Source organism: Hermetia illucens, chromosome 1, assembly GCF_905115235.1.
Source record: "Hermetia illucens chromosome 1, iHerIll2.2.curated.20191125, whole genome shotgun sequence".
Taxonomy (NCBI): Eukaryota; Metazoa; Arthropoda; class Insecta; order Diptera; family Stratiomyidae; genus Hermetia; species Hermetia illucens.
In genome coordinates, this window is record NC_051849.1 from 147727173 (window position 1) to 147740945 (window position 13773).

Below are 13773 nucleotides of genomic sequence, written 5' to 3' on the forward strand. Positions count from 1 at the left end.
TATGATGTGCACTTATTCGGACATGGCGCGGTGGATTTCCATCTTCTCTGTTTGTTTTCACTATCGGCACAATAGTGAGATGGTCAATTAGCGTAGGAAATCCCGCCAACCATTATTAGTAAAAGATTTGCGTAAATAATTTATTAGCCCCAATTCTGAACATTTAAAATATCTTTGCGGTATCTGGGCTAATTGTGGGTTCGAGCTTGAATTTCGGCAAAAATCTTCATGACCGTCGCTGTACATTAACCTCGACTTGTGGAAACCTACTCATGGCCCTCGCCGATTCCAAAGCAGCTATCATAAATTTATTCATGTGGGAGCGCCTTTTGTATCCGCGAAACCAACCTCTACAGCGACCGGCTCCCGCCAACTATCGTTTTCCTTCACTATATGACTCAGTCCGCCATTCCAAAGCTTTTACTGAATCTCTGAATTTAGGTGTACCCTTTCAATGAGATACAGTAAACTGGTTTTAATTTATTACATAAAGAACCATTTCAAGCGTTGCATGGCTATACAAATAAAACGACTCAGAATAACAACAAAGTTTCGCCGTAATCATGCAGGCATGAGGATTTAATTCGAAAAACTGGTATTACCAAAATTATTGACGTTTGCATTGTTCGAACAGGTAACGAGAGCCTGTCTTGTTCCAGCACTGAGCCCATGTCTAAGTTCAATTTATAAAACGGATTTCAAATGTCTCCAATTTCTTTGGAAACTAAAATTTTGACTATAATGTATCAATCGAATTGAATTCAGGTTTTTCTTCTGACTTTTTATCTTTCCTTTAATGCTTGCCAACAAAGAAATGAACAAGAAAACCATGGAAAGATGGACTGTTACGAGATGAATGTCAAGTTCAATTAATCTGAGGAATGACTTGGTATCATTATACAACTCAATGAAATGTGGGGTTTCCAGATATGCCTTATCTATAATAATAAAAACTAAAAAACTTAATCGAATGTGGTCTGGAAGTATTGATGAAAAACAAACGAAAGGAGCGCTGAATTTATAGACTTCCGCCTTAAATACTACAATAGTTCCTTAGGACACTACTATTATTGTTAACTACTATTTTTACCTACAAATCTACACGAGATTGTCTTAAGCAAATTTAAAAAGTTGGAGATGCTTCCCTCATCTGTGTTTTGAAGGCAAACAAGAACAACCAAATTATACAACTAAAGTAACAACAAAGCGAAGATAACCCTTATCGAGAACGTGCACGCCATGATCCGATAATTTCCAAACAAGGGTTGTTGCGAATAGAAGAAAATTCGAACTGGAACCCTCTGTTCAGATGTGCAATACCTGTGCATAGAGAAACCATCAAGGCCATCGAATTAATGGCCCCATTTCATAGACTTTGATTAAGCCGCGTGTGTAAACAATGTGGTGTTGGTGTTTTTAAGAAAAAATGCACATTAGTGAAATCTAGTTAACAGACCTCAATCTAATTTCTTTGTTGCATTGAACTCTGTACAATACACAACGAGCGGAGAAGAGTGTTTAGGCTTCTGCCAAAATCCTATTTATAGCTGGAAATTCGGTGTCAGTGTCAGATCATGGATAACATGTGTTTTTAAGTCGATAGCAAATGGATATCTCTTTGTTATACTGGCATTCTATCCACATATGCCTCAGGGCGCAGCAAATATACGTAAAATAGACAATTTTGTCCCACCACGATTTCCCTCAAACGACATACAAATGAACAGACGTATGTTAGTAAGGTTTTTTTTAACAAAATATTCAAAACGGAGGGTTTCAACGAAAGCGACCCGCAAAACAACGATAATGTCCTCAAAAGCGGAGAAAGGTCATAAAAAGAAATCGAAAACAGGGAACTCGGTGGATCAGATGTGTCGACAGCTCACACTTCTGGCGAAACCCTTTCTGACAACGGTTAAGAGGATTTTTGAACTTTCTTCATCAGAAACAAAAAGTAAATGAAATGCGTTCTTCAAGATCGCTCTCTCTTCCGAACTTCGTGATAGCCATAGATCGGACGTTCCCCTCGAAGCTCAAGTCTAGAGTTAGGAGATATATACAGGTAATATATTGAATTTTAATTTTTTTCTTTTACAGGTGACCTTTGTCCACCCTATACTGGCGACTTTAAAGGCCGTAATTAGTACCAATACACGTCTCTTATCAGGATCAGAAATGCAAGGCGCCTAGTTTAGACTACATGTATTCGATCACAACACCCTCATCAAATTGTTAATCGACTCAAATTCTGTCAAGTGCTTCATAAGACTGTCGTCAAGTTTACCGTCGTAGCCGTGAAACAAAAGATCATCAGAACAGCACACTTCTTAGTTCAACATGGATTCCTCATCGACACCCTAGATAAGAAATTACGGTATTAATTAATCGGGCGTGCCTCGTATGGCAACGTGCAAGCTGCTTCCTTCTACAGTGTCTTCATAATTTCGGAAGTTTAATCTGCTGGCATGGAACCGAGGTAATCTTTAGAGCCTTCTTGTAATAAGTTTATTTGGAAGGAGTCTCTGTTGCGAGTTCCAAGCTGGCTGCGGTTCTGCCCCAATTTTTTTTCGCGCTAGATGTAGAGTTGTGCGTTCTTACAACTGATTAACAGTGCCCAAAGAAAACGTATTTACTTGCGTTTTAATTTAAGAAATTAAACATGTTCTAGACAGTAGTGACTAAAAAACAAAAGGGACAATTGATTCTCTTCTTCTCTTGAACCTGTTTATTTTATTTACCTCTAGCCTGGGCAAAAGATTTAGGGACATTTTTCGCTTTGTGAATTAAGTTACTTGGCTAAAAGTTCACCAAAATCCCTTTCTCCTCACAAAAGCGAACACTTTTTTAACGTATTTAAACACAATTAACCCTCCTCCACCCTGTGAAATCACATTGGTTGAGACAGGACATGTTCATTGGCAAAATGAAAGGCTGAGTCTCTTCTAAGATACCTCAAAAACGATGGAAGCAGATAATAACAACTTGAGATGCGAATGGTCGTTGGTTGGTTGAAAGATGCTGAGAATATTAAAATTATAAAAATAAATTAAAAAATAAACGGATTAGGGATCCCACCAAAAACTATTCAATTGGTAAAAGACAAATGGAAAACAATGAGGGTCAAATTGTAATCGAAAATGGTCTGACACAAAGGTTTCTAATGTAATCAGACGCAAATAAGGAGACGATCTTATCACCATGCTCCATCTTACTCAAAGGATACTAGAGATACATTGTCGCACAAGCAAGATTAATATGATGGCTGGATTGTATTGTGCGAGACGGCTGTGCCCCATAGTGGCAGGTGAAGAAAGACCCAGGGTGAAAGAGTCGAAAATTAAATACACAACCCAAGCGCCACTAAGTATAGAACATCACGTCGAGTGGATTGCATGAAATTTCTCCTACTTCCTTTCGGCTTACTCACTAAGGACGACAATAAGGCATTTTAGGCAGCCTTTACTTTAAAGGAGATTCGTAAAAAAGGCAAACAAAAACAAAAAAACAAATCAAACCGTAACTGGGGATCGCTATTGACTACAATTATTGCACTCGAGTCATGTATTAAAGGAAAAATTATCGTAAAATAAAAAAAGTCACGACAAAAACAGACGACTTGAGGCTTCGTCCTAAGTAAAAGCAACTCAGCAGAAACTACGTTACCTATGCCCTGGGAACCGGCAAACTGAAATGGTTACTTGTTACATTCAGGTCAAAAACCGTCTAGTAAATTCAAGCCTAAGTCAGGCAAAACCATCCACTTGATGGTGTACCAAATCGGAGTCAGTGGACCAAAAACAGTGAGATAAACTTTCCCTCAATTCCAGAACAAAAAATCACGAGGATTTTATTTTGAGAGACGATGAGACGATGCTCTCCCGCGCCTCGTAAAACTGGTAAAACATTAACATTACATAAATTAGAAATCCAATTCGCTCATGGATTGTCTGAGTAGAAGTTTACTTCTTTTGAAGATTGCCAAAAATGGGTCGAATCATGGAATGCATCTAAAGCTGAAGTTATCTTCCCGCACAGCGTTGGCCTTCTAACGAAAAGGTGGAAATAAGGAGGTAAAAAGCGATGAAAGATATTTTGAATGATGATTTTTAAAGTTTTGTGTAAAACAAAACCTTACTAAAATCTGTTTGGTGTCCGACACACAGACGGACTGTCACTTATCCCAGAGATCCATTCTCAAAAGCTACCCAATTGAAAAAATCCGAAAAATATCCTTATATTATATCAAGACCCTCCGTACCGATATTAGTTCAAATAAAGCGAGTAATGATATATTAATATATTTTTGACAACGGACAGGAACCTGCCCTCGTTAAGTTCGTCCTATAATTATCAAATGTGATATAGGCTATTATATAAAGCGAATTTGGTCACTCGCCTATAATTGACAAAGTCATAATAAGTCAATGTGGCCTTTTTTATATAAATTTACTGCAATCTAAAACACTGAATATCAATGTCACACTATAGCGAATACATAGTCTGAAGAAGCGCCAAGCTGCCGATTTTCGACCTGTCTTAATTTTCGTTTAATATTTTTTTTTCTATTTAAAAAACGCTACGAGCTGCTAATAGCGTTGAATATTTTTTTGAAGGACAACATGCCTAGGAGTCTTCTTGAGAAAGGCGCCGTCGATGACCACATTGCTAGCAAAGCTTTTTACTGATTCAACGCGTGTAGTTGAGCTTTCCAATTTAGAAGTCCTATTCCCCAATTAGAGAAAGATTTTAGATAGGCCTTTGTATGCACTGCTATGACTTCGAACAATAAACAATCTAGTTTTAATTTTAATTAAATCGATGTGCCTCGTGAGATATTGCACGTAATCGTTTTGGTACTCAAAGAAGTGTTAATATGCTCGAGATAATGATTGTACTGAGACAGTAGTAAGCAAGACCAGAGTACAATGTCAAATATAGTCTATACAGTCTACTTTTTGTGGAACCTGTCAAGATGTAAATAAAGCCAAAAAAATGAAGTAAATCCAATATGCACGTAGAATTAGCTAATCAATTGCAAATTTTTTGTTTCAAGAACCAGGAAAATGCGACGGTCCCCTGTCGGTTTGACAGAAGGCAGCATATCATATCCTTGCATCTTATATAAGGCAGACATTGTTATTCGTGATCAAAGTGGCAAACATCGATGTAAAATTAATCAGAAACGACTGAGCGTACAAAAAATATTTAGGAAACACTAATCGCAAAGAAAATGTACTCCGTAAGGTGCAACAATCGAAAAGGTGCTTAATATTCAATTGTGTCACCCCTTAGAGCAACTTTAAGAAAGGAAATAAATATTTACCTGGAAGCTAAACGGTTCAGCACGGTGAACCAAAAATAGTATTGTTAATTTGCAAAATACATTTTTTTCAAAAACAATAAACTTAGGGCACCCGAAAAAATATCAGGTCTGTATTCAAGTCCTGAATTATCCCGAGCTTAAAAACTATAGTGTTTTTCCAAGCTGGTATTTAGTCGTGTATTCTGTGTCCGGATAGCTGAGTGGTTAGAGCGCAAGGCTGTCGTACGGAAGGTCGCGGTTCAAATCTCACTGGTGGCAGTGGAATTTGTATCGTGATTTGACGTCGGATACCAGTCGACTCAGCTGAGAATGAGTACCTGAGTCAAATCAGGGTAATAATCTCGGGCGAGCGCAATGCTGACCACATTGCCTCCTAGTGTACCGTTACGGTCTTGAATGAAGTGCTCTAACACACTTCAAGGCCCTGATCCAACATGGATTGTTGCGCCAACGATTATTATTATTATTATTATTCTGAAGATAATTATCGAAGCGCAAGTAGGAGGAATTCATTAATAGTTTCTCTTAAAACACATTAAGGGGGTCATCCAGTGTGAAGGCCGTTTTTTTTGGCTTTTTTTAGAAATTTTGTCTGAAGAACTGGATGAAGATATAAATACGAATTTTTCACCATAGATTTATCAATATCTTGGGCGTGCATAGTAATTCTTCCAGCCCGATTGCATATTTCGTTATTGGTATGCAGGGCAATTTATACACCCATCTCCACAAAAAGGTGTTTTTCTGCTGCCACGCTAGAGGGTGCTGCGATCATCTTGGAGAAAAAAGTAAACGGCATTTTAACGTACAGACTTAACTACAGTCCGCAAACTAGGATTATTAAAAAATATTAAAAGTAAATTTTTGGTGCCTCGTTAAACTTTTTTTTGAATTTTGGTGTTTTTTACGGCTTCTTCAATGATTAAAAAAAACTATTGAATGAATCGAAATTATTCTAGTTTGCGGACCGTAGAAATATGTTCTGAATAAGTTCTGAAAATTTCAAAGAATTTCGTTGGATAGATTTTGGACTATGGTGGCAGCCAATTTTCAACATGCAGTTTCGAGAAAAACGCATTTAAAAAGTAGAATGCGATTTTTAGCCATAAAACTTTAACTGACCATTAATCTGCTATACCTAGTCCATATACCTTAGGTTTCTTGAAGAAACACATGTACGGCCTTGACTTCGATTCTTGTCGTTTTAGCGAAGTTATTCGAACGTCATTCGTCGAACGAAATTCGATTCCGCGGATGCGACACACGGGATGACCCCCTTAAAGACAACGAGGTCGAAAACACAACTCCCACATTGTTGAAGGCTCAAGTGATGAGAAAACTTATTGCCAGTGACTTTCGATTTGCGACTCCATAAGTAACTGGAGAAGAAGATACAAAAAGCTTTCAAGTCAGGTTCTTCAGAGGTGAGAAGGTGAAATAATTGGAAGTGGAAATTATTTTTTTTGTTAAAATTCAAGATAAGACATTGTTCTTTATTCTACACATATGGATATTTCGGGAGCCAATTGCTTCCAACATTTTACAAACTGATCCGGCTTCCAGCAGTTAGCAAATATCAAATTCCTAAGTACATGGTTAGCCCCCCCCCCCCCGCCATCTACCTTGCTTATTCCTTTCTCAATATATTTATTAATAATTTTAATAATTTTAAATAATTTCCCTTCAGCAGGAAAAGAAAACAACACAAACATAACCAAGAGTAGAATCGAAACCCCATCGAACAGTTTCTACAAATGGAAAACCATCATTCAACTGTCAAATTCTTTTTGAATATTTTTTTTATAAGAAATGTAAGCGTATTTAATCAGGAATCTAAGAAACATATAACGACAACACAAAGTAAATAGTCTGGACAATTAGATATATGTATGGCGGAGAATACTTTACTACCTGAGATTACAATAGCTCAACCAATTTGGGTTGGGAAAGCATATCCGGTTTAAATCTGACCGAAAATTACTTTTCAGCAAATCATTCATAAAATTTTACCTGAATGAATTAAAGCAAAACTTACTGATATTTTTCAAGAAGCCTATGCAATTTCGATGAGGAGGATATGAGTACCAAGTCTGCTATCGGATATGGGAACAATAATAAAAGATATGCATCATATTTGATATATCGAGCGAATGTGTTAGTTTTTCGGGAACCAGTTCTCTCTACAAGGCAACTTCTTTTGGAATACACATAAACAGTAAATATATGATAGCAAGTGAATCAGATTACTTGAGGAACATCACTTTTCATACCAGTAGTAGTTGAAGAAATCTGAATTATTCCTTTTATGTTGATTGAGTATTAATTCTCCCGAAACCTTTCGAGATATAATATCACTAACTAGTAGCCGGTGCAAAATTTGTATTTTTATCTTTAATATCTGGAGAGCGTGAATAGGATGTTGTATCTTAGTTTTCTATGTGTAGACAGTCCAGCAGTGTGATATTCTATGAATAGAAATACAGCAAAATACCCAAATATTTAGACGTGTGAATGACTTGTCTAGTTTACATCTAATACTGAATTATGAATATTATAAGGATATGCTGGAAAAGTTATGATATTGTAGAAGTTGGTGCTCCAATGATCAAAGAACAGATTCAACACGAATTGCGTTTAATTTTGGAACAAATACTGAAAACCAATTCACTTAACATCCACTTGAAATTGAAAGTGCGTATAAACAAACCGATTTGATTTCAACACTATCAGATACAGATAATTGGAGCTGATTTACCTGAAGTACGCGCCCGCGGTAATGTTTACAATTGTAAAGATATGTAAGATATACACACGTATATATGAATGATCATACCTGAACATATATAGATACAGTACCTTGATTTTTAATTAACTTAAATGGAAACCAATCGCAACCTTGCGAATTCAGCATCTACTGATCGCTCCATGATCTAAACCCCTTAACAATGTCATTGAAAAAATTAGTGAAACTTACAAACTTAGCAAGATTGCATTCTTCTAGAAAGCCTGCAAACCGCAATAATCTCTTAATCAGCTCAAGTAGCCGCTTTTCGAGTCACTACAAGGCTAAGCTAGCTAAGGTGACTGAGCAGCACAACAGCACGATCACTGATCACTCAATGGTTTGCAGATATTCGATTTTTCTTGGCTCCACCGTTTGGTTGTTGTTATAAAACAATGCAACTATTTTCTTTTACGAACCACAATATTGACTTTATTCATAAATTCACTAATTTCCAATCACAACCGAGGAAATTTCACTTTTTCCGGCTAATATGCACCACACTAGCATTTCGCGATATCGCACTCACTCCAGGCCGTGGTAATAAGCACAATTTCCGTCACTGAATATTATTTCCATTATTCATGATGCCCAGCATCAATTGAAATCACAAAATCCCGTGGAGTTTAGCATTAGCGGTAGTGAAAGAAAAAATCCAGACAACACAAAGAAAATCCCAATTGCGCGATCGCGACTCCAGACTCTGAGCGTACTAAGCGATCTAGACTGAGTGCATAAAGCATTCAAATCTGCACTGTCTCATGCTCGAATGTGCGACAGTCAACCAGTCGAGCAAGTCATGTGTGAACAGCAACCAGCCTACAAGATGCGCGCCTGCGATCGCAACAGCTGCGACTGCTCAAATAAAATCCACATATCACCTGGAGATCGCACATGGCCCGATCGTAGCTCGTACAATTGTACGCCGATCGGGGGTGGCATGTGTCTTGGCTAAGCAGCTGAATGAGAGTGGAAGCAGCCGTGAGAGACCGCTGGGCAATCTCTAGTGCGAAACTGGAGGAAAACCGGTCGTAGATAACATATTGGAAGTGCATCTGTTAAGTACAATTGTATAGTGGACTTGTGGTAACACTGCAGACATCATTTTTTGGTAGTTTTTTTTTCGACGGTGCAGCATAATTGAAACCAGTACGCTTACACCTTCAGTTTGAATCGCTGAGCTCCTACCTGCAGCTTCTATATAAGGACATTTTATTTACGAAATGTTGTCAGGCAAGTCTGGGACTAGTGGTTGTAAACACGACAAGCACACGTGCATGCCTACTATATATTTTTCGAGATTAATTACTCGTGGATAGAATTATACCCAAATTGATTTATTGAATTATTATATCGACGCCTATACGAGAACCATGATTTTAAAATATATACAAATTTTAAAATATATACAAATAACAAATGAGCGAAAATGAAATAAAAATCAATAAAAAATAAAATAAAGAAGGAAATATTTCAATGCAGAAAAATAACACGCGAAACTGAAGAAAGACTATGAAGATTGGTCAAGAAACTCGGCGACGAAGGAAAACTCCTTTACATTGCGAAGGTATCCTTATAGCCAAAATAAAGCCAAAGTTGGCGATTTGCTTAAATGTTCGAGTAACACTGGAGATCATTTTTCATGTTTTGCTCTCATATGGCAAAAGGGCAGCACGAAGCAATCTCAATTTCCCGATTTTGGACAAAACATCGTTAAGCGACATCAAGTTCAAAGCATCTTCTATATGCAAATGCAGATAAGAATAGTGTAACGACCCATCAGACTAACAATTTTGCTTGTTTGTAATTATCTTCCTGCTCTAATCGCGTGCTTCTCTAAAACTAAAGACATTTGGATAAAGTCCATGACTCAGTGAGTGCCATCAGCATTATCGAAGTCTTTAAGGAAAGATGTGATGCTTCATTAAAGCCTGTTCTCTATCGCTCAAGCTGTCGAAATATTGTTTGATACGTACTGGGATTATTTTAGGTCTCAAATTGTCGCACTTAAAAGGGATGCCCTTTTGCCCTTTTGGAATCGGAATCTTAACGACTACCCCCTTCTTCCACTCTCTGAGAAAGACCTCGGATTCCAAGCATTTCTGTAGAAATGAATCTAGCAGTGCAGGCACTGCAGAAGCTACGATGACCAGCTCTGCCAGCAGACTGTCAAGCTCAAAGCTTTCCTTCGTTTGCGTGCGTTAATGGGGGAGAAGAGGTCATTTCTATTTGGAGGAGCAGTCCTAATCCGCATTATACAGTGATTCTTCATCCACAAGAGGCGGAACTACATCGAATGCTATACGGTTGAGAACGGCGGTGAAGTGGCGCTTTCACCTTTTCAACTGTTCGTTACCGCGGATTAGAAACTGACCGTAAACTTACCTGACCATCGAAAGTTGTGCGATCGCCTACCAGTTCGTTCGTAATGAGATGTACGGTTCTGAATTCGTTGCTATATTTAACACCTTCCGCCTCCCTAACCAGCGCCATAATAAATTTCCTTTTATCACTGCGCACACTATGCTGTACTACCCAAAACTTCGATCGGCATCGAAATCCAAGAGCGTCAAGCTGGTCGCCAGGGAATAGTGAGACTCTAGTTATTGAAGCAGGACGTCGGATTTCTAAAAATACAACCAGGAGTTTCAACAGGTCAGGCGAAAAGTAAAGTAATCAACAGAAAAAGGTGAAATGTCCTTCGCGCTGCTTTCCTTTCCTTATTTGTAATTAATGCATGTGATCATGTGAATACTTAGTGAGTTCTGAGGAATGTTCGACCTAAAAACTTTCTTCAAAAGGATCTCCGCTGCTTTTAGGTTGAAGATCTGGTCTATGAAGGAAGCCCGTGAAAGCACACGCGCAAATGACGAAAATACTTTACCAAATCAAAAGAGCATATATTAGTGATGGGAGGAAGGTACGGTCTGATTTTTTTAATGCTTTGCGAGCTAAACGTTGAAACAGACAATTCGGATAAATAAACGCTGCAACATAAGATTTAAGTTGTGAATTCCTATGAACCGATTTCGTATCAGGCAGGAGCATATCGGCACACGTCTGAAGATATAAATACTTGCCTGGGATGAGAGCTGAATGAAACTAATTATGAAAAGGACATTCAGAACGGCATGATGCAAGCGGTTTTTTCGAGGCGGTTTTTTTTTTTAATTTTAAATTCCTCTTCGACAAGAAGCATATTTCGACAGTCGAGGTACCGCATCTGAATTGTCCCCGGAAGAAGGTAAGAACAAGCAAGGATATTGTTTCCCTCATACAAACCCGAACAATGTGGATCAATTGCTGATCAGATCACTCCAGTAAAAAAATAATCAAATGAGGAAGGGGAGAAACCAAGAAACCAAGCAACCGAACAAGTGAACCGTTGGACTGGTAGGAAACTACAACAAGTCGAAAACTGCAAACTCGACGCTTTAGGCATGCAAGCCTTTCATTGATTGATTTTTAATGAAAGGTTATATGAGTACACGGCCTAGAAACTATGTGCCCGGACCAGCATGATTTTTTCAGATCTTTAGGTTGGGTAGTTAGGTATCCTTGCAAAAAACACTAATCAAGACTTTTCATTTGGTTATATTCGGTAACCTTAAAAAGGAAGAAATACTACAGATTGACAGTCTTGGGGGCAGTATTAACACAATGATTGAAGTTTAGAAAATTGGTGTTGGGATTGATTGAAACCATCGTAAAAATGTCTGCTATAAAGTAAAGAAAAGTAAAGAATAGAAGCTCAGAAGTAAAAAATAGAGAGAGGAACTAGATGGGCTTACCTTGGGGAAAGATCAATGCACTGCACTTTGCAAGCAACGCAGAATTACTCACATAAAACAAAATGGCGTAGAAAGTATGTTAAACAGTCAATTGAAGTTTAAGCTAAAGTGCAAAAATCGATTCATGTTTAAATTCGCGAAAAAAGTATTTTTAAAGAAATTTGTTAATACCTCTAGTTTTCCCACCGAGCAGCATTATGCATCAACGATCAGGACAGATTGAAGAGAGGAAGAGGAGAAACAGCCGGCCAAGCTAAAATAATAATTTTGTTTAGGAATTGAGGGATTCCTAAGTCCGCCAAACATTTAATGGCGGACTGGACCAGTTGGAAAGCAGCATACTTTCGCGCTTGTAGTCCACGGAACCCTCGTTCTTAGGCATCACAATAAAAACTGTCCACGGGGCAGGAAGGAACGAGTATCAAATGAATGGGAAGCATAAAACCGTACAGACGAATACAAATCATCAAAATTAACCCATACTGCTGCAAACCAGCTCAGCACTTTCTTTCGAAAATCATTTAAGGATTAATTGCTGACGTGACTAATACCTCCAAAGCGTAACGAAATTGTCAGTTGGGTGGGGATACTACGGACAACCACGCAGTGTTGACATGTTGAGCCACACTATAAATTATATTACTCGCGGTGGTCACTTTGGTGTCCGTAATAATGACCGATAGGTTTTTAGAAGAGGAACAACAAGGTAAATAAAAGGAAATGCTATATAGTTTGGTGTTATATGGTAAAGGCTAAAGGCAATACTACACTTTAGAATTTTGAACGAAAAGAATTACTTTTCTCAACTCCTATAGCATTTTTGAGAATTTAGTTGTAAACGCGTGTTTCTAGCTCATCCTAAAAAGGCCCAAGCGGACAAGCTTCCCTTTAAACGCAAATCAGTTCCCCAGTTTGGAGTTCAAGGGTACGTAAAATCAATCTTCAAAGGGTTAATAACTTTCAAGTTGTTTAAAAAAAAAAATATAGTTCCAAAACCTACATTCTCGTTGGGAAGGCTTTTCCAAGTAGCAGTTCAATTATCATTGTCAATCTTTAACGAACTCGGCTATTGGTTGAACTGGGTGCTTTGCGATACTTCCAGGTATCCGGGAGATCTATGGACAGAATCAGCAACAATAAGGGGAAAGAGCTTTCCAGTTTGCTGCTAAGAACACGTACGGTTCTTTGGTTAGTTTTCCTAAATCGTGCATGCCGGAAAGAAAGAAAATACTTTCTATCCAGTGGTAAAATCCAGAACATGGTTTTATAGTAGTTTTCATATTATTTTATATGCTTTTTTAATACTATTTGAAAAATATTGGAGGGGATTATATACAACAGGCGATTCTCAATCATTGAAGAAAGGGCCAGTCTTTCGAAATGATGATATGGGATGCGTCAAGCCTATTCTACGATCAATGCAATAACAATGGTTCTTGAGTTGGCTCGGGAAACAATAGTAACACATCTGGATTATGTGCGGGAGGAAGCCACGTCGTCGACATCGTCGGAGAACAAAATGCGTATGCAGTAGGCGATTTTACTACCAACCCCAGAAAAGGAGCCCTTTCAAAGGCCTTTAGGCAAAGTGGACGAGATTAAAGTAGTTCAATCAACTTCATTAGTATTTCAAATTTGTGTCATTCTAATTTGCTCCATTTTCTTCTGATACCTTCGAACTTTCCAACAGAGCATGAAAAGTGGAAACGTCAAGAATTTTGCCCAGCTTCCTGGATAACGATATGGAAGGTTATTGCAAGGAAACCGTAAACTTCACGCAGATGCCAACGAACTTACATAGTTTTGATTTTCTCTTCGTTATTAACAAAAGTCAACTTTCAACAGAGCATGGAGACGATGTTGTGCTAGACGATATA

At 38.0% G+C, this 13773-nt stretch overlaps 1 protein-coding gene across 9 annotated transcripts in view; it reads right to left on the reverse strand.

Annotated features, from left to right (window-relative positions):
* Window positions 1-13773, reverse strand: part of LOC119646149 (cGMP-dependent protein kinase, isozyme 2 forms cD4/T1/T3A/T3B) — a 533343-nt gene that overhangs the window by 106111 nt on the left and 413459 nt on the right. Inside the window, exon 1 of one of the 9 annotated variants that reach the window (XM_038046511.1) lies at window positions 8298-8942. The exons of the other annotated variants lie outside the window; for them this stretch is intronic. The gene's annotated coding sequence lies outside the window, so the exon portion shown is untranslated. Of the gene's footprint in view, window positions 1-8297; window positions 8943-13773 lie in introns of those variants that run through there. 9 annotated transcript variants of the gene reach the window in all.